The sequence below is a fragment of the Eleginops maclovinus genome, chromosome 1, assembly GCF_036324505.1.
Source record: "Eleginops maclovinus isolate JMC-PN-2008 ecotype Puerto Natales chromosome 1, JC_Emac_rtc_rv5, whole genome shotgun sequence".
NCBI classification, from domain to species: domain Eukaryota; kingdom Metazoa; phylum Chordata; class Actinopteri; order Perciformes; family Eleginopidae; genus Eleginops; species Eleginops maclovinus.
Window position 1 is genome coordinate 7,147,203 of NC_086349.1, and position 20,613 is coordinate 7,167,815.

Sequence of the window (20,613 nt, forward strand, 5' to 3'; positions counted from 1 at the left end):
ATGACATCAGACAATGCCTTAGTGCTCTAGATGAAGTCTGAGAAATCATTACATTTAAATATAAATTAAATCTAATGCATAGTTTAAAATGAAACAAGTATTATTATTTGAAAACAGAGCAATCAAATTACAAGGATGCTCCCTCAGTCCAATAAAGTTATTGTTCAGAAAAAGTGTAACAGCATAAGTTACCATGTGATATCTTTATTACAAAACCACATTAAAAGCCAGAGGATGCTTTCGGCAATCGCTTCATTATTACATGAAGGTTACTGACTTGGAAAATTGCTTACAACAACATAACTATAAAGACATTCATAAAATAATGTTTTTTTGTCTTTGTATCATATTGGTTATCTCCATAAGAAATACATGTTGCATTAAATGTCTGCTACAATAGAAACAGATCCTCACATTTTATTAGAATCACAGAAATTACTAATGTATGGAAACACAATTTTAAAAGTCAGCTGGAAAGAAAACTGACTGTAACCACTCCAGGTGGTTATTTGTAAAAAATAATAAATAAATAAAAACAAGGCAACGTTGTGTTAATGGCATAGAACTAAATCTCAAACAGAAATGGTTCATCACACTGTTAAACCATGTGAATCCAAACTTAACATAAGGCAATGGTAACGCTGTTCCAGTAGAGATATCCAAAGGTTAGCGATTATTGATTTACACACTTTTAAACATGTAATCAGATCAATATTTTCACATATTTATTTATACACCTCTGGTATTAAGGGTTTCTGCATTAGTGCCATACATTTGGATCCGTCAGGCTAGTTTTTGAACCTCAGCAACAAAAAAAATTGGAGCTACAGTTTTGTGTTAATAAGCCATTTTTCTAAATCGTTATACAATCAGATTTTCAAAATGTGATTCATTGTGATCTGAGTGTATTTTGAGTCTTTGAATATACAAATTACCTAAAATAGACCTTTTAATCTCAATAAATCAGGTTGTATCTGAGGATTATTGATTGTGAAGTTATTTCTTTACCGTAAAAAGCATATAATGTTAGTCGCAGGATGAAAGCATCAGTTTAAATGTAGTATTCATTTAGTATTCATGGTCATGTATCCTGTTCATTGGTTTGAACACCCAGCTTTCCTCCTGCCTGTGGAGCTCCTGCTCTGATGAAAGTATACCCTGCTTTTCTATACGCACTTATGTTATGGCCCTGTGTCATCCCTTTGAAATCATCCCATCCCATAATCAGCGGGCGGCATCCCATGACTTCAAGCATATGGGGGAAACTGACTTTGAAGATTGCTTTAATCTGTTTGCTTCTCACACTGCCTTTCATGTGGCTTTCTGATATGGAAGTGCACATCCACATTAGGATGATTTTCTGATGCACTGTTTAAAAGATAGAATGATGGAAGTATTATATTATTTATAAAACTGTCAGTCACGCTTTCCATATTCTACTTCTCTGGAACCTCTTTGACACTGTTATTGCTTCCAATTAGCTTGGCCCTAAATTAATTTACTTTAAATTATAGACAAAATGTCAACATTTCCAAAGATACCAGACATGTAAATAAATATGCAGCAGATACTAAATATTTCTATTTGATTTGGTCGTGCAAACCTCAAAACATTACTGTGCTCATATCTCACTATTTAATTAGACTTTAGAAAGTGAGGGTAGTGAGACAACAAAATGCAGTTTAGGGTTAGTCTTACCAAAAGTAAAGGTTAAATTCATTTAAAGAGCATGTAACACAAAATAGGCATCAGAAAGCCTCAAAGTGAACTATTAGAACATATAAACAATTGCCTTTCAGTGTGGAAGTCTTTATTTGTTTAGACATAATAGACCCACCCACCTATAACATAATGCATCCCTCCATCTCACATTTTTTTCGAATACAAAGTAAACAAAAAGTGATTAAAATGTAGGATTACATTTGGGTATGCAGTTCAAAATTACAGAAAGGAAGACTTTCAACTATCAAATGTTGCACTTAATTGTAAGATTAAGGAAAACCTGCCAGGTCGAATGCGTAGCACCCAGAATTACAAATACAAAACCTTTAAATGTAATCTCAATGTGGTTATCAAAGCCCAGCCCTGTCTGTTACCATGTCCACACAAGTACTGTATAAGCATACAAATGTATAAAAATGCCCTAACTTCACATGGTATGCCTCTACTGCCTTATGTCGTTGCTCTAACCTTGTCACTTTAGCTCCTCTTGAGTTGCCATTTCCTTAATCATAACTCCCCAAAAATGTAAGTACATGCTTTTACTATGAAGCATATTCCATCCATCAGCAGTTACAGCAGAGGGCTTTCCCTGGCCACATCAACCAGCTCTGACTGGAGAACTCCAAGGAACTCCTAGCCCAGTGTGGAGATCTAATCCCTCCACCTGATCCTGGGTCTGCCCCTCAGTCTCCTCCCAGCTGAATGTGCCTGGAACACCTCCCGAGGGAGGCAGCCAGGTGGCATCCTTACGAGTTGCCCAAACCACCTCAACTGGCACTCTCACACTCATATGCAAACCGATCCAGATCAGGTCACCAACCGATGACGCCATCAGCACCACAGCAAAAAGCAGTGATGCAATCCTCAGCCAATCGAACTGAAGCCCCGCTCCTCCATACATATGAATATGTTAACGTTAACTCTTTTGTAATGTCTGACACGTTGACCATGTACCCACACATAAAAGTACCAGGCTTCAACACAATGTTCATTAGGTCCACACATAATATATAACCCTGTAAGAGCCAAAAAAAGCAAACATCAAGGTTCCCCACTATTTTAGCCTCCCCTGTGAAGAGCACATAACACAGCATGCTCAATTATGTGTGCTGCCCCCCAGTCATTTTCAGACAGGGTTATCCATTACATCACATCTCAGCAGTGACCAAGCCTAATTATCCCGCTGTGGAGAGTCTCTTTGCTACACGTATGTGTGTGTGTGTTCGATTGTAGCCTGTGAATGACTCTCCTGGTTGGTTTCACAATCACCCAAACTGGAGCCAAAAAAACTGGCATACACATGTGTAAAGTATTGTACACACACACACACACACACACACACACACACACACACACACACACACACACACACACACACACACACACACACACACACACACACACACACACACACACACACACACACACACACACACACTGACAGGCACATTTAGCTTGAATCCAATCATGCACTTTCCCTCCTTTAGGCCGACTGCAGTGATTCACATATCCTGTCTTTTATGTCCGACTAATAGCCTCTTGGCCGTCTTTGAGGCCCTGCATGATGTTTACTAAAGTCTGCTGTGTTGGACAGCTTGATACCTGTGGGCAGTGTACAATGAAACATGTAAACACTTACACACACACACACACACACACACACACACACACACACACACACACACACACACACACACACACACACACACACACACACACACACACACACACACACACACACACACACTAGCTTATACCCTTACACTCAGCTTGGTGCAGTAGAACAGCGTAAAGTAAATGGTATTTTCTCAGTGTGGTTCGTAATGGTTGGATTTCCTGCAGGCCACAGTGAAAGTCAAAACACACTGAATCCTCTTCCACTGTCTTTCAGAATTTATTTGTATGTATTGCTCGTTATTAGGGCTGTAACTTGAGTGTTTCAAATTTTTGTTATATGTGAATATGTGGAAGAGTAGCATTGATTGCAGCTTCGAATGGTCTCAGTTAGAAGGGCTTAAGTAAACTTAAAATACTATATAACTGAGATATAACAGAATCAATTGCAATAGCTTGAACGTGAACATGAATGTTTGGCATCCTTATTTGATAAACACATTTATTTCTGACTAGTCTATCAATAGCCTTGTTGCTACTCTAATCTGCGTATGGAATTTACCTTTAAGACAGACACAACGGTGTATAAACAAGTTGTGAAGACTGGAAGAAAAGACGAAACAACTTACCTGGCTCTGAACAAACCACCAACTTGTAAATAAAATATGTTTGATCTTATTTGTGAACCTTATGCTATGCTAAGCTAAGCTAACTGCCTCCACCTCTAAATCACTGCAGAAAGTGATTGATAGGCTTGTTTACCTAACTATTCCTTAAAATATTCCTCTTGAAACAAATGTGAATGTTTAAATTAAGCCAGTCTATACACTGAACAAAAAGAGAGGGAAAAAAGGTCTACTCCTAAAGTCCCTAGAACTATCCTTTTTTTTTTAAAAAAAGCCTCTAAGAAACATGCCTCTACGAGACCCAGGCATTTGGCTCCACAGGGAGTTGGCAGCAAAGCATCTTAACGCAGAAGGGAGTCCCAGACATTTCACAGCTGAGACATGCTGAGGACATTGGACAGAGAGGAGGTGGACGAGGCTGCTAAGAGCTGTGCTTAGCTGTCCCCCGGGTGGATTTCAGTCTGCAGCTGGCTGTGCTGCTTATAGAAGAACAATCTGTCCAGTGAGGATGCAGCTCAATAACAGCCCTAAACATGACATGGTACCAGTGATGAGAGCTTGCTGCGTATCATGCTGAATTGCCACTGTAGGGATGCTTTAACCCTGAAAGTGCTCAGTGCTGAGCCTTTAAGTCCAGACAAGGGATTAGAGATGAGTATATGTTGCATATCAAATCACCTTTTAAACCTTTTAAACAAGGGATGATTTACCTAGCAGTACATTTCCACTGGTTTTCTCTCCCAGGATCTTGACCTCGCTTGTTAGAACCGCAGAGGCCATTTTGACTTCTTTCCAGTGAAATTTTAATTTGATGTCTTCAGGATCTCAAAATGGTGTAGGAGCAACATGCATGACAGAACTAAAATGGCATCATAGGCCAGAAAATCAAATTTGTCCTGTTACTGCACATCCTCTCACAGCCTCTAGCTTCTGAAGAGCCATTCCACAACTCAGAGCATGGACTCTGAGTGCCTCTGAATTCAATTGGTTACACAGGTCTAATTCACTGTCAAATATTTACATCATCCTTTAGCACACAAATCACTGTACGACTGCGGAGGGGGGGCAATTTGTACGCTAATGTGTTTGTGCTAGAATATTGAGTAAATCCTAACGACACTTAAAGTCTTCTATTACTTTAAGCTAACGTAATAAGCTGCTATAGTATTTTTACTTCCTGTGTCACTTTCTGTTATACATCAACTAGCTTTTAAAAGCGCATGTATACCTATGCCAATTTTCTGGGTTGTTATGTATTATTAAATGAATAGATCACACAGCAGGCATGATTCAGTTGGTTGTGTCATATTTTGCAGTGCTACTGAAACCCCTTCAAACATTCTATTTGCAGGTAATTCAAGTAGCCGTAGAACTTGTTGGCAGTGGGGGGAAATCCCTCAAAACAGCTGATGTTGCCTCTTAGCTCTCCTAGTTAAATTGTCTTCCATTGTGCTGCTGATGCAGTATGCTCCATTGTAATCAGATGCAACTATAGAATTGATTATTCAAATCCATGGTTATGGATCCCCAATCAAGCAATTGGAGTGGCTTGATGTTGACGTTGGTTGAGTTATATTTTGCAGCACTACTTCAATCATTTGCTTGGTAGATACTGCAAGTACAGTAGCCTTAAATCTTGTTTGCCTATCAAGTTGAATACCGGCAAACTGCTGTCATATTTGTTGTTAGCTCCCTCAGTAACGCTGTGTACAGGTGGGCTGCAGACACATGACATTCAAGAGGAATCAGACATAAACATGTATCCATATATATATATATATATATATATATGGATACATGTATGTATATATGTATGTATGTATGTATGTATATGCCAGATGTCCTCGATGCCCAATCTATCTATTTGAATCAGTATAGGCCCTTTCTCTGGTATTGTTATCAAAACACTACATCCGTAGAACCAATTTAAATTCTATGAAAGTGTACTGGTTGAAGTTTGACCTAATGTACTTACCGTTGATGTCTTTTCAAAGGTGATGGTTTACTGCCAACAATTTTATATGGACACACTTTTAAGGTTAGATCATCTGATTGAACTTTTGGCTTGTTTACAGTCTAAACGTCTGACTCATTCATGTTTCTGCTCAGTTGTGTCAACTTCATATTCCTTTCATTATTCTATTAATGCCTTTGATGTGATTATAACCCATCGAAATCCTAATCAAAACTACCAGAATTATAGTTTTATAACCATCAAATCATAAATGATTTACTATCAGAGCATCACTACATAACATAATAACTTACTGGCTTGTTCCAGACTTGTCATTTAAACATACTGATCTCCTCTACAACTTCTATGCTGATGATGTCATTCAATAATGTTATTTGAGGAGCCTTATGAAGGCCTTTAGTTGAGAGTTGGTTACTGATTTCTTTCTATAAGTGTGGTACAAGTGCAATAGCCAGAAGGGAACAAGTTATTTTCTATTATGAAATCCCAAACCCATGTCCTAACACTTGATTCTGATGCTTTGGTGCATGTCTGATTATATATTTATCCCAGATGTACGCAGCTCATTTGTCATGTGGTTCCCTCTTGATTTAATGTTATTGTGCGGCCCTGATAAGCTCAGATGTCTCGCTGCCGTCCTGAGCTGTACAATATGTCAAGATCATTAGCCCAGCCATTTAGTACTTTGAGAAAGACAAACACAATCTCGCTGCACATAAAATGTCCCACAAATGAAGCATAGCTTCAGCGATGCAAATAGATTACAACAGAGGAGATGTATTCCCAACGTCGACTCTGATTAGCGCCGCGGAGACGCAGCTCGGTCTGTTTTTAGAGAGAGTTGTTCCAGTGTGACAGCCCGCTGTCTCAGAGGAGCTTGATGTGTCGTGTCCCTATTAGCCGTGACACTTTTCACGCCAGTTATTCTTGTTTTAATCTGTTGTGTCGAAGTCTTGCTTCTCCCTTTGTTTTCTGCCATTTCCTCAATCTTTTCTGGCTCTGTCTCTAACCCTCCTTTTTCCTTTCTTTCCTTCCTCTTTCAGGTGTTAATTTGGCCAGGTGCCACATTTTTCATTCTGCCCTGTCTCTACCCGACACAGAATGGACGATTAAAGCATATTCCAGTTTGCTTACACTGTTTATTTAAATCCGTCACTGGTTCACAACCTAGTATAACAAACTCTGTCCAGCTACCGCTAATAGGTGTCACACTGTCAACAAGTCAGTGTTGAAACAAACACTACATAACAATACTATTGTTACACCACACACCCTCGCTTTTTCCCACCTCTGATTAATAAAATGTGATTTACTTTAAAATTCTCTGTAAGTTTTCAAAAGTAGGCCAGGTGTCTCTTTTTGTCAGTTGCACGTGCTTCCGTCTGAAGTGCTGAGGTGCTTTTAACTTCGATTTTTCTTTTTTCAATATAATGAGCTGCACTAAACTGAGACTGCAGTTATTTGAAAATGATGCCCTCTCTTCCCAGTTTGCTCGACTAGTTTATCATACTGTAAAGATTGTGTTAAACTATTCTTTTTTATTTATATTGTGTTAGCCGTTCAAGCTATGAATCTGTGTTCAGCTTTATAATCAGTACGTTGAAAAATTCACTGAGAATTGATAACTAACAGCCCTGCTAGACATCTAGCAAGTGTTGCATTCATAAGCAGAGCAAACAAAGTCTCTATCTTGACATCAGTTTGTATCGGCTAAGGAACGAGAAATCTCTAAGCTGTTGACCAATCACAACAGAGCCAGCCAGCTAACCAATCAGAGCAGACCGGGCTCTTGTTTCAGACAGAGGGTGAAAAGAGGTGTTGCAGGACAGGCAGTATGAGAAAAATAAAGACCTTTTTGGACATAAAAGCATAAAAACATGTCACAGTAAATAAGTAAAATAAGCAAAATAGGGCCACCTTAAAACCCACATACCAACATATTTAACTTTAACTAAAGATTCTAGCTACTTTGTAGTCAGACATTACATGCATTCCCTTAATGAGAGTGAGCCATGAACATATAAAATGTTGTAAAATGCTTAAAACCTTACAGATTTATCATATCTGAAGTCCGAACATAATGATTTAATTTAAAGGTCTCCTATTATGCTATACTTGAACAATATATTGTAGGGCGATATCTATACAAAGCGTGTCTGTGAAGTGTTTTGCTCAAAATACCAAACAGATCCCCCATTGCAGCATGCCTCATACCCCTCTATTTCAGCCCTGTTCCCAAAGTGCTGATTCTGTGACTGTCGCTTTAAATTTGAGCTGAGCTGAAGCTGGCCACTCCCCTTTGGAGCATCATGCAGCTCTTTGTCTGAAGAGAGAAGTTTCTAATGGAGAAACTCAGCTAAACGCTGCCATGATTAAACCCCATGATATGTTCCAAACCACATCAAGCATTATTTCTGAAACACTTCTCAGTGTTTACCACTAGAACAGTGACATTATATGTATTACAACAGGGGTGCCCAACCTTTTTTGAACCAAGATCTACTTTTAAAATTGATAGTGTGTCGAGATCTACCGAGTCATATCGAAAGCCATAGCGTAGCCACAATTAATTGTGCACTTATATAATAACACAATTTTCTGACACAAAGATCAAGTTTTAACAATAATAATACATTTATTGAAGTAAATGTACGACGTGCAAAGAATAAGCACAAGTAGGCCTAGGACTGGCCCGTAACAACACAACAACATACAACCCAATTAATACAATGCCTAATTCAAGTTGGAAAAATGGTTCTCTACCTTAGTGGGACTTCTGGCACTGAGAGAGGAAGCTAGTCTCTCATAGTCCGGACAGTAGGAGCTCAGTGCCAGCCGTAAGCAGGCCACAAGGTGGTCGTCAGTCATGGTGGATCTGTATTTTGACTTAATGATTTTCATATGTGAAAAGGCAGACTCACACAAAAATGTTGATCCAAAAAGTGCAGTCAAATTCTTTGCTGCTTGTCTGAGGTTGGGGCACTTCTCTTTCTGCATTAGATTCCAGAATTGGACATTTGTGTCAGGTGTAGCTCTTGATTTGAGCTCAATGTCATTATTTAGTCTGAGGATCTCATTCTCAATAGCACCGTTATCCAGGTTGAAGAGTGATGCCGCTTTGGACGTTATACAATCCACATCTATATTCTCCCCAAATGGAAAACTGAGAAAACTGACAACAGGCTCAATGGATGCAAAGTCAGTAAAGCGCCTGTCAAATTCTGACAAAATGCTTTGCAATTGATCATCATAACGTGCACTCTCAAGCTCCGCACAGTCTTTGCCCTGACGCTTAAGTTCTGTGTCCATGTGTGGAAAGTTCCGCAGATCACACTGTTGCAACCTGCTTGATAGCAGCTGTAACTTGCTTTTAAAGGTGTTCACGGAGCTGATCATGTTGATGATGTGTTTGTTCTTACCCTGCAGCTCTAGATTCAAGTTATTGAGCTTGTCAGTCAGATCGGTAAGAAAGGCTAAATCCAGAGCCACTGACTGTCTTCTAGCTGTGCATATTCAGCATGGTTTGAACGTTTCAGAAATTCTTTAATTTCGGGCAACAATTCAGAAAACCCTTCCAGAAATGTCCCTCTGCTGAGCCACCTTACGTCTGTGTGCAGCAGCAGATCTGTGTGTTCTGCACCGGTCTCTTCGAGTTGCGCACAGAATAATCGCCTCTGCAGACTCCTGGCCCGAACAGAACACGCAATCTTGTTAGCCACATCCATCACCTCTTTCATATTTAAAATCTTCCCACACAACCCTTGCTGGTGAATTATACAATGGTAATTCAGGAAATCCGGGAAAGATTCAGACTGTTTGCACAATCCAATGAACCCAGGAGTACGTCCAATCATTGCTGGAGCCCCATCGGTTGAAATGGAGATGAGTTTGAAGAGGGGCAACTTGCTCTTACTAACAAATTCCATAAAAACCTGAAAAATATCTGTGCCTCTTGTGTGCCCTTTCAAAGGCAAAATGGTCAGCAGCTCTTCTTTTACACTCATATTGTCGAAAACCATTCTAATGCACACACACAGCTGAGCCACATCCACAGCATCAGTGGATTCATCGAATTGCAGAGAAAAACACTCACATGTGTCAATATCATTCCTCAATTGCTGTTCAACATCCTCCGCCATTCCCTCGCATCACCGTGTAACAGAATTAAAATCGGCAAAAAGCGCATCTGCGGCTTCCATGAACGCTTCTTTCACAATCTCACCATCCTTGAAAGATTTCTTTCCTTTTGCAAGAAAAACGACAGACACGATAAGAAGCTATGGTTGCCGGCTTACTCGTGGTATTGGGCCTGGTAAAAATGGACTGTTTGTGCTGCTAGCTGACTTTTCAATTTCTTGACTTTTCGGGTGCGCAGTGGTGATTTAGCTGGGAAGTTTGTATCGTAGCTCTTGTGTACCGTCTTGAAATGCCGCTCCAAATTCCCTTTCTTTGGTAAAGCCACATTTGCATTGCAGATAAGACAGATGGACTTGGCATTAGAATACATGAACAAATAATCCTCCTGCCACTCTGAATGAAAATGATAAGTTTTAGATTTTTTAGCTTTTGTCCCCATGGTAGTATCCACTCGCTCTAGTCAAGCTTCTAACGCCCTTCCGAGTCCTTAGTTAGAACCTAGCAACCATACCATGCGTGCGCATATAGAAAGAAGCATGTGAGATTTTTTCTTTGATTATGCCTGATCTACCTATAGCTGTACAAATCTACACACTGCTTCACGCGATCAGCAGTTCATTGTGCCAATTTAAGATGTTTTAAGTTGGAAGTTTTAATGTAGGCCTATTTTACACAACAGTAGGAGGATAGCCTACTCACAACATTTTCTCGCGATCGACTGGAACACAGCCCGCGATCGACTGGTAGACCGCGATCGACTGGTTGGGCACCCCTGTATTACAACAACTCTAAGTCCCTCCTGCAGACATCCTGCTGAATACATAGACACACAGAGGAGCTGCACGAGGGGATTCAGCTCGCGACTATATATGGGGGACGATAGGTTGGGACGTGTCACGTGGGCGGGACGTTGCCAGGAGTTCAATGTAAAGCCAGCCCACATTTCGGTTATGACGTCATTATATAACAACAATTTCAATTTGAACACTAGAGAAAGTTATTTACAATGAATTTTGGGTAACCCCTCAAACCTTTTATATCAGCTCCGTTTCCTTACTGCTGCAGTGTACAGGGAGAAAAAGAGATGGGACAGAAACCAAAATGGCATTTGGCAAAGCTGATTTGAAAAGTCTAAACGTATTATTGTTACTTACTCTTTTTGGAAAACTGAAATGAGCATACATTTTACAGCCCCAGCATCATTATGCGAAAGCCTTATCTAAATATATTTTAGTGGCTATATGTCTTCTTAGAAAATTCGATGGAATATGCTGTTTCATGTTTAAAAAAGCTTGTTTCAAGGATTATTTTTGTAATAAACAAGGTGACATTAAAATAATTGGAGCTGCATTGCAAGTAAATTCATCCAAACACTATCAGAGTTTCTTTTAGGAAACCTCAGATAAGACTGAGCTGCAGTATCTCCATCCTTTTATCTTGCACTTGACAGCTTCAGACAAAAGCTCATTTTTTTGTTATTTCAACGTATTAGAACAGGAAAAGCTTATTTGCTGTTCATTTCTGGAATCTTTTTTACACCCTGTGGGTCAGTAATCTCATTGAACAGTCCCAGTATTATAGAAAATGTCTTTTCATCTCTAACGTCTGTGTTTAAATGAGCTCTATGAATACAAAAATTGTATATGTTAATATCTCAGCTTGCCTTATTGCATCTATCAATTTTTCAACCAAGTTTAGATTTAACCACGCTCAATAGACTGCAGCCCTGGAGAAACACTTTCGTTGGCTGTAGTGCAAGCCATGCTGCAAACACTACATTGGTCTTAGGCGAACAGAATATTTTACATAACCTGACAGTGTTGGAAACAAAATACATATATTCTAATACAGTCACTGTGATTGTCAGACATATTCAAAAAGTACTATTTTCATCATATACTTTTTATTTGCCATCATATGATTAATAAAAAACATGAACATGAATGGTTTGCTCAGATAATTGCTGTATCAGGGACTTTTATCTTGAAAATGTAAAAAACAATTATGATGAAAGCTTTATTATGACATGGCATTATCATCGCGTCCCATGCCTACCTCTAAAAACCTTATTGTCATCCAAAATGGATTTCCCTGTCTTCCAATTCCTGTCAAATCCCTGCAGGTTTAGCACCTCTGGAGTTCAGCCGATATATGACTACCTCTCCTGCCTCCATCTTGCAGAGTCTAAAGTTCCCTCGGTGCTCTCCGTGTCTCTATGTTTGATAACATTCGTTCTGTGATGAAGCAATCTCAGTCATTCATCAACGTCAGCCTTAATAGAGGCAGAGAAAAAAAGAAGAGTGAGGAGTCTTGTTGGTAAACCTCCAGTGACTGCCTATAACTGCTGGTGTGTGCAGATCTAACGTCCTTAAAGAAGCACATTTTGTGTTATGTGCATGCAGGAATATTTACAAGGAGTGTATATCCTTTCAACTCATCCCTAGATATTGCACAATGTTACCCTGTAAAACAATAAGGAGGATGAGTGAGAGATAATCAGGAAGGGAAAGGAGGGGGAGAAAGTGGAGGGAAATTTATGTGGAGAGGATTTCTACCACTCCCAGACAGGGAGGCTCGATTCCAGCTTTCTACAAATAAGGCTCCCCCCCCCCACTCATCTTTCCCCTGTTGCTAACTGCACTCGTCCAGCATTGGACACAAAGGCTGTTTCTCAGCTACTGTGGAGATAATGGGGGAGTCTTGTGGCCCTCTGCAAACAGCGCCATAACTACCAATGCTCAGTCATTGATCGTTCTCTATGTCAAAGGAAGATGTAATGCCCATCCATTACACCACCTCCAATTCATCACATCGTAATGTCCATAAACGGGCCCTTTGCAACTAGACCTCAATATAGTGACTCAACCTTTGCACAACAGTAACTGCTATGTAGCTCCTTCCTGGAATGACCAAGCATAAAAATATGTACCTAAAAAGTTTTTTCCACCTTTATCACAAGAATACATTGTGAGTATGTTTGGGCAAACGAGGATTCTGACTCCAGTGTCCCGTCAATTGGCCTCATAGAACAAACATTCTTAGTCAGCAATGCTCTTCACTGTGCACATTTCTCATGGAATTCTTGTTTCAACCTGATGAAGGGGATCTGATCAGGAGTAGAAAAAGAAAGAGACATACTTAACATGATTAATCCTTCTAGGGGAAATTCCGTTTTCACTCAGTTGTTAGACATTATAGTCGTAATACACAAATGCACATATTTAATGGAGAGGTGTCAGTGCGTGGGGGGCTGCCATGGTAAGGTGCACCACGCAGTTTGGGGCTCATTGCATTGCTTAGAGACACATTTCCCAAGAGGTGAGCTGGCACCTCTCTAGGATTTAAACCGAGGGAAAATAACTTTGAATTCCCCTTTTTAGTGCATTGTATAACTTTTCGGACATAATGAGGAATATCCAGGTGTCCGCATTGGCTAGTTAATGTAGCTAAAAAAACAACTTGCTTTTACGTCTCGTTCCTAATTTAAGTCAGTAGGAAAAATGCCTTTTTGGGCCTAAATCTTTTGACAGACTCTAACATAAAGGTTGTAGTACTACAAAAATGTGCTTCATCGCACCGTTCACTTCCTCGGGGCTTGTTCAACGCCTGATAGATTGTTATGATAAATCTAGTGGCATTCCCACCAGCTTTCTTGACTGAGATGTCAAACTAAATAATACACCAGCTGTTTTTAATGTAACTGTGATTTTCTGAGACTGGGTAAACTATTTTGAATCTGTTCAGTTTTGTTGACTGCTGTTGTAGAAGCACAAGCTATATTTTGATTCTTTATTTCCATGATCATTTCTTTGGTATTTTCATAATAATTTTAGCTTCTCAAATATTGATATGTTCGGCTTTTCTATGTATTATATCATATTAGGCTGAATATCTTTGGGTTTTTAAGAATTACCACTGAGCACTATGGTTATCAGTTGTTGCTTTCAAGGTGATTTAAACAGTAGTTTGCTTATTTACTTACTCTCTCGCCCTTTCCTTCAAGTATTGTAGGAATCTAGCAGCAAAATCCTATTTTTAACAAGATGAACAAAAACAACAATTGGATTTTCACTGAATTTACATAATCCACTACTCTCCAGAGGCTGGAAACGTGTGTTTATTTGTATGTAAAAAATAATGAGAAGCCAATGGCTTTGTCTTTCCCAATTAGCTTCCTCTCTTAACGTACATTGAAGAGTGTTCAGATGTGTATAAGATTCTTGCCAAATTGGCTCTGTTTCTACTTAAAAGCCACTGGAGGGATTGACAAATAAGACAAGCCCAGCTGATTCAGCCTTTTTAAGTCTCTTTCAACCGTACTTCCTTCACTTGCCCCTCCTCTGTTCTGAGTCAGGTGCAGCAGGGCAAGCCCAACTTCAGCTGTAAAGCGCCGGGTTTGAGCCTGTTCAGCTGTCGACTCCTATCTATCCTTCTGTGTCTGAACTGGAGAGGATACTCCAGGGTGCATTAGAGAGACTAGGGCTGGTGGAGGCAGCTTTTTAAAGAGGCAGAGGAAGAAAGATGCTGCCTGCTGGGATTTCTTTCATTGTGCCTCGTCTGACTTCATCATCTGAAGCTATTCCCCCTCCGATGCCTGCTTTGATGCTGTTGAAAATAAGAATATACTGCAATAATACAAAAAGAAAAGAGATGTTTAAAAATGTGTGTTTATTGTTCTCTACACTCGGAGCAGTGATTTTCTGTGTCTATTGGGAGCTGCTATAGATTCACCTTGGAGATGGCTTTATTGATCGCTCTGTCTCTCGGGGTGAGATACACACCTTCAAATTCATTGACTGGATGTTTGTGAGGTATTTTAATTGCTGTGTGCTAGTATACTGAGATGGTGGAAATAGAAAAAAGTGAACCATTTGAGAGAAGCTGATGTTTGGGGAGAAATACTGCAGGGCACGTCGCAACAAAGCCTTAAAACCTGAGGGCAAACTATTCTCAGATTTTAGTTTGCACGTTTGTTGTGGAATTTGAATCAAACTACATTCAAATCTAAAATACATTGTCATCATCGGTTAAATACTATGTGTTGTAGCTAACACTGGGGACCAAGTGGTGGAATTCATAACTTGGAAGCCATACAGTTTAATTACATGTGTGCTTTTAGTGGGTGAATTGTTTCGAGATGATTTATTCCAAAAAGTTTGATTTTTGTGTTGTTATTTTTGCAATTACACTATATACCATTTTTATTTTCCTGAGTGACACAATGATGTTTGTGATGTTTAAGCTTTTCTCTCATCTGCTGTTTTCTTCAAAATTGGATTGATTATACCAAAACATTAACCTTTTGTTGTTAAAATAGTGTCATATATATAACTCAGCGTATGGTGTGAACTACCTCTTTAATTGTTTATTTTCCTTTTGTTTACAACACAACTCTCACAGGCTCCTGGTACCCAATAGTAATAGTAAGGCTATTTAGCAAATGTTAACATGCTAACAAACTAAACTAAGATAGTGAATGTGGTAAACATTCTGCCTGCCAAACACTGTAATTTAGCTAAGATCAATTAAAGGGGCCCTATTAAGATGGGGTTTCCCTTTCCTGTAGTGCTAAATAGATTTGTTTGCATGCAAATGGTCTGCAAAGGCTAAAATCCCAAAGTTCCCCCCAGAGGGACACTACAAACTTTATTTACTTCCGTAACATAGTGACGATATGAAACACATGCTTCTATTGACTAGCAGTCCAACACCTTGTGCATTATAGGCTAAGGGGCAACCAAACACATATAAGCTCATTCTTGGCCATTGGAACAATAGGTTTTATCAAATTGACCCAAACATTTAATCCTGTCTTATACTATGACTAAAAGCTCCAAAATAAGCCTGCAATTTATTTTAACATTGGTATTTAAAGTTACATTTTGTGCTGAAAGGTCTTCAGTAAAATAGGTAGTACTGGTCACATAAAATTTGAAACTAAACAAATCTTGTGGTGGAAACATCCAATTGTAGATAACCTTGGTGTCTTTTATAAAGTTAGAGACTTCAGTATGCAAGCAGTGTATCTTTTACAAACCCTCATAACAGGAAGAACGGCTCATAAACACGGTGGCATTTACACATGGCGTTTTAAACCTTCATATCATCCATCACTGTTTTATGGCTAGTTAACTCAGCTCCTGCTGTACACACCCCCACAGGGCATTTTCATCCAGGCTTGTAAAAATCATTACACACCTCACCATGATGCATGCATGTCCTTTTCAGTCATTTTTTAAGAGCTGATATTTTCGCGGTGTTTCACGGTGAAGCATTCATGGAAAGATCGATGGGAGGTGTTCGCTAAATAATTGTTAATCCTTCAAAGATGACTTTGTTTTTTCTAAACTTCGAAAGAAGGTTCCCATAATCTTCTCATATTTTATTTTTAAGGAGGACATATTATGCTAATTTTTAGGTTCATATTTGTATCTTGTGCCTCCACTGTGACAATCACATGCTTTAAGGTTCAAAAAGTGCCTTATTCTTCTCATACTGCCTGTGCTGCAGCCTCTCTTTTTAGTGTCTTAAATCACTGTCTGCTCTGATTGGCTAGCTGGCCGGCTCTTTTGTGATTAGCCAGCCGTTTAGAGATGTTTTCGCTAACATCCCGCCCCTTAGCTTATCGCAACCTACAATCGCAATTGGTAAACAAAGGAGTCCAATGGAGCCGTTACCTGCAAGTGGGGAGTTTACATTACACCATTTACATGCACTAAAACCTATAACTCACTACAGGAAAGGGAAAACCAAAAAAAGCATAATAGGGCCTATTGAAACTGGTCTGATCGTGTTCAAAACCTTCAAACCTGTGGTAAATCCATGACAAATACTGTAGCAGGATGTGTGGTATTTATTGACATACTATAAGCCTAAGTAAGGGAGGCTGTGGCTCAGTGGTTTAGTGATCTTGGATCTGGGGAGCACTGGTTCAATCCCCACTGCAGTCAGCACGACCACAGTATTGAGGTAAAAGTGCAACTTCAAGTGACTTAATGTAAAGTAACGATAGGAAGGTGTCTTGCCAGAAAGCTCTATTTTTATAAAATATTTTGAAACTGCATCTCTAAATACGCTTACTCCCAAACTAGTTTGTAATGCTGTGGAAGCACATTATTTAATTCTGATGTTTGGACTGCTGATTAAAGATGTGAAGAATTTTGGACCTTTGAGTAGGCAAATTTCCACTGTGCCGTTCCTGATTGAATTCATTTGTGACTACTCATTAGCGAACATTTTCAAAAAAAGTCAAACTTAAGACAAAACAGTCCTTCCCATTCTGCTGCCTCATGCTGGTTTGTCTTCGGGTTTGCTCGGGCTGAAGGCTTCCGGCAGGTTCTCTGTGTAACCGATGGCAGCTGTTTACCACGGAGCTGTGCAGAGGCTCATTATCAGAGCGTGAAGCTTGTTATAAGGCCGTGTGAGAGACTCGTTAGGCGCTAATTATTTCTGAGGGGCTGCCTGGCGAGTGGGGATGGAAATGAGTATAGAGAGGAGCAGAGGGACGGTGCAGTAGAGCAGGAGGATGGATGTGGCGGTATAAAGAAACTGAGGGATCAATATGTCAGGAATTACAGCTGTGTATCTTAACCTGAAGGGATTTTCTTCTTGGACTTCATTCAAATTAATGTTCAGCCTGTCGCTATATCGTGAAATTTAAATAATGATTTTATTTTTTGTACAGGTGGTTCCCAGCTTGGGGATAACAACTCCCCAAGGCGTCGAAAGATAAATCATGAAAGGTCAAAAGATAATTAATATTATTGAAGCCATCAAGGATAAGAAAGACGTGAATTGAAAAGACACGTAAAGAACACATTTCTGTAAAGTTTCGCAAAGTTTTAATTCTTCAAAATAGAAATTTGTGTGTTTAACGGTTTCTGCTGTTATTCCATTTATATTTAATTAATTTCAGCTAGTTGCCAACTTTATTTGCGTCACTAGTAGCATTGTAATTAAAATATGTTGATGCGAGCTTATTGCTTCATAAATAAATGCTGCTCCATCTGAAAAACGGCAACGGCAGTGAGGGCCATAAAACAAAAACAAATAAGACTGAAAAAGCTGAGGTAAACTGGGATCATTTGATCAAACAGTGGATAAGCTAAAATTGTCTATGTGTTCGTTCTTGATGCTTTTAAATGCAAAAACAAAACAAAAATCAAGCATGATCATAACAAAGATTCAGGTTCTCGTAATGTTATTGCACTTGGAAATAAACCAAAGGATTTCTTGGCTTTTGCACCCCACTAAACTTGCTCAAATAAGACCAATAGAAACTCTCAAAGCACCCACAAAGAATGAGATCTACAAACTGTGCTGCCAAGCAAATAGAGTTAGTATGCATACATTTTGTGCATGATTGTCCCCTTACCAGTAAGTTGCAGTGAAAGTTGGTTGATAGTGAAGTGCATTTATACTGACAGCCTGGCATAATAAATCCAATGCCTGAAGTTGTTGCCTCAGCACATTGTCGCCCAGCAACTGTAGCTCGTGGTTTCTTTTTGTTGTTCTGCCCGCTGTGTTCTTGGTGCAAAAGGCACTATTTAAACTTAGAAAATTGATATTAGCATCACACGCGAAAAGGCCAAATTGTAGTCCGCTACAAAACTTTATGGCCGTGTTTGTGCTGTCATTAGCACAATCTCTTTTGTGAATTAGACCTTGCGACGGGCAGATAGCGCGCAGATCTCCCTCCTTAGCATACTGTGGCTGCAGTTTAAGGAAGCAGGGAGCTGTGTGTTAATGTCCCCAGTGTCTCTACATTTCCAGACTGTTGATGCTGTTGCCTACTGTCTGGCTGTCATCAACATATTAGCTCTAAATGTCAGCTCCTCCAGTCCATTTTAACAGTCCCTTGCTCTCACATTATACCACACTTTATTTCAACTTTTTTCTGTCCTTATCTTTACTTATATTCATATTTACTACTCCTACCAATCACTTTGTACAATCAAGTGCTTTTAAAACCAATGTATCTACATGGGCATCATCAAAGGTTTAGGCTATGAATATCAAATTTTATTCTCTTGAGAATGTAAACAGTCTGTCACGTTGTGAACAATTAGATGAGATGGCATTTTAATTTACCCCATGGAGATTTGAGTTGTCACAGCAGAAAATAACTTGGTAAAGATACCACAAATACAGAGCCAAGAACAACGTGTTAAGAAAACAAGATGAAAATAGAAATGTAGGAGGTGGATGTGTAAATATGAGTCAAAGCAACGCAATCAATTATGGATGGAGATTATTTTCCCAGCTCCACTTAAAACGTTGATTTTCATATCTGAAAGAAGGTGGTCTGTGTCAGTCCGTGCCTCTCACTGTCACTGTCTCACCAATTAAGATTGGAGACATTTTACAGCACCTTACGGGCTTCATGTTTTTTTTATGCATAGCGCAGAGGACAAAATTAGCCCCAGCATTTTTTATTCTTCAAAACAGGATCCCTGAACCATACAATGAGGTGGTCCTACAAAGCAAAATATGGCCCTTGCTGCATTAGAAGCCAGATCTTTAGCATGTTATATTGCTGATCGTCATGAAGAGGAAAGACTAGAGTTTTATATCTGACAATGCACGGCACAGAGAAATACTGCTTCTATAATTACAAACACAATGATTAGCAAATCATTGAATGTTAGTTACTGCCATATCGGGTTATTCAGCATAATGTTATTCAGATATTGTTTGCAATCTCCTGAATGATCAAGTAGCCCTCTTCAGGCGCCTGATGTCTCTCTCGGATATACGTGTCGTGAAACATAAGATACTTTCACCTCCAACAGCTTTGTACTACAAAGGCATCATTGTTATTCTGAACTCTCTGCACCCGTTGTGTTTTTGCGAGGAAGTAATCGCTTGAGTGTTGATGTGGTAACAATTTCTCTTGCAGAGGTGGCACCTTTTTGTTATGTTGAATCATAGGGAAAAAAATGACTCGTCCTTGGTGTTCCGGCTGAACTCTCTGGCTCAGGAAGCTATGTTCTCCTTTTAACCTTTTTCATTGGATTAAGAGGGAAAACAGTGTTTGACCTGCGCTGTGGGAAGGCAGACCAGCAGCTGGGATTTGGGCCAAAGCAGCAGGAGACTGAGCGCAAGTAGACGAGCTGGCAAAGCCAAGGGTGGTGAAGGTGGAAGCACAGAAATGTACACATGCGGGAATATACATGTGACACTGTGTTGCATATTCTAGCTGAAAACTGTAAATGAGAATTTGCAGGAATTTATGGAAAAAACAAGAAGGTAATTTGCCTCGGCTGTGTTTACCAAGATAAAAACTGATCTTTTACCACATCATTAGCCGATATAAATTCATTAATTCGTCAAATGGTAAATACTGTATAGTTTGAAATGTGCCATTTGGTGAGTTAGCGAGCTAGCAAATTAGCTAATGCGGAAAGATTATAAATGATAAATACAGTACATAGGGTTATTTGTTCATACTGTTTACCATGCCATATGCAGGTAGAAACATATATTTCATTAAATATTAAAACTATTAAAACGATCTAAATACATTAATTTGTCAAATGT

At 39.3% G+C, this 20,613-nt stretch overlaps 1 protein-coding gene across 1 annotated transcript in view; it reads left to right on the top strand.

Annotated features, from left to right (window-relative positions):
• LOC134867536 (V-set and transmembrane domain-containing protein 2-like protein) overlaps window positions 1–20,613 on the top strand; it is a 45,703-nt gene that overhangs the window by 10,152 nt on the left and 14,938 nt on the right. The window lies entirely within an intron of this gene.